This window comes from Fragaria vesca, linkage group LG5 (assembly GCF_000184155.1).
Source record: "Fragaria vesca subsp. vesca linkage group LG5, FraVesHawaii_1.0, whole genome shotgun sequence".
Classification (NCBI taxonomy): domain Eukaryota; kingdom Viridiplantae; phylum Streptophyta; class Magnoliopsida; order Rosales; family Rosaceae; genus Fragaria; species Fragaria vesca.
In genome coordinates this window covers 20,410,041-20,411,771 of record NC_020495.1, presented here as the reverse complement: position 1 = coordinate 20,411,771, position 1,731 = coordinate 20,410,041, and the positions used below count along the sequence as shown (strand labels likewise).

The 1,731-nt window shown below is 36.6% G+C and overlaps 1 protein-coding gene across 1 annotated transcript in view; it reads left to right on the top strand.

Moving 5' to 3' along the window:
* Positions 1 to 1,731, top strand: part of LOC101290865 (phosphomevalonate kinase-like) — a 7,274-nt gene that overhangs the window by 2,120 nt on the left and 3,423 nt on the right. The gene's annotated exons all lie outside the window — the stretch shown is intronic.

Here is a 1,731-nt window from a genome sequence, read left to right as displayed (position 1 = left end):
CACACGTCGTCTCTCTCTCTCTCTCTCTCTCTCTCTCTCTCTCTCTCTCTCTCGCTCTCTCTGCAGTGAGTTTGATTGTGCACTGTGCATCACAGTTGTCAAAATGTTGTTCGTCATGTGGTTATGAACGTTATGAGATGGTATTTCACCAAACTAGGAAGATTATGAAGTGACTTCAGGGTTGCTGTGGTTTACTCTCTGCCCTATCAAAATCTTTCACTCTAAAAAAGACTTAACAGTTGTTATTAATATCCAGCTGTTTTATGTCTTTGAATATCTTTTTTCCCTTATGGCATGAAGAGAGTGACATGCTCTCGATCATATTACCTTCCAAAATCTCGTTTTTGATGCACATTAAAATATACCAACATATGCACCATTTTTGCTCCAGGATAGCTGTAAAATCTGAGTAGTAGTATACATTTATGATGTGAAGTTACTGTAGTATAAATTTTGTTGGTGATGGTAACATATAGTAATATCACGGATGCCCTTATGGCTTTCTTTGACTAAATGGAAACTAATGTGATGTATCCTTTTGTATATCTATATTAGCGTCTATAGAAGTTTCTAGTATGTATTAGACTATGACCCTAAGATGATAAAATATTTTTGTTTACATTTGAGGAAGTCATGGACATGACATCACTCATCTTATGAAAGTAGTTACATGATTTGAACTTGGAGGCAAGGTAATATATGACTCTAGGTCTCTAGCTCATATGTTGTTATAGGATTTTACTCCTATAAAGCTCTTCTCTCGTTTTGAGTCTTGCTTCCTGCAAAATTTGGTTATACATTTCCAGGAACAGAAATGAAACTTGGTAATAATAGAGTTTATACTTTTACATTGTTGTACTTTACAGTCACTCTACAGAATGGCTGTTTCCATACTAGGGGTTAAGATTTTGATAAAGTGAGGATTCAGTACTTTGTAACTGCTCTTCATCGTCTGTATGACTATTAATCATTAAATTTACAGGGAGACCTATTGACATCTCCTTTCTGTAGTACACTCTGATTGTTCTATCTCCATGTAAACACTTCTAAGGGAAAAGAAGAGGAAGGAAGTGTTCAACAGAAAACAAGAAGTAGTATCGGTTAATGGGTTGCCAGTCTGATATTTTTTTATCTGAAAACCTGTTGTCATTTGAGTATCATGTTCAATGACTAGTTACAAATGAAAGCATAGGCAATCTAATGCAGTAGCCACAACTTGGGTAGAAAATATATATCCTCTTTGGAAGCCCGAGACTAAGCCCAGCCATTTTCAGTCCAAAGTGAAGTCTCTGTGATAGTTTAAGGGTCTCACAAAGAGTCGTTTTTCAGTTCTGTGAAGACCAATTATGAGTCTAGTGCATTCAAGAATCTATTTAAGTCTTAGGGTGAGTACTCAAAGGTCTTGTTATTGATAAGTTTCAATTGAGTCTTCTGGGTCTAATGGTTATGCATTTTAAGCCTATAAATATGACTACCGTTTGTAAACCCAAATCAGATTGACTCAAATTTTATTGAAAGGCTTGGTGCCTGAGTTCTCTCCTTTAAACTCCCTCATTCTAATTTTCCCTTCTACAGCTAGAAAAACCTCTCTGTTTCTTCTAAGCTCATTCTGATTTCTCAATCGCTCAACGTTCCCCAACCCACCCTAGTCATACTCTCACCAACTGTTGCTCTCTTCTGCATGACAACCTGCATATGTTTGTTATTGCTCTCTCTCTTTCTCTCTCTCTC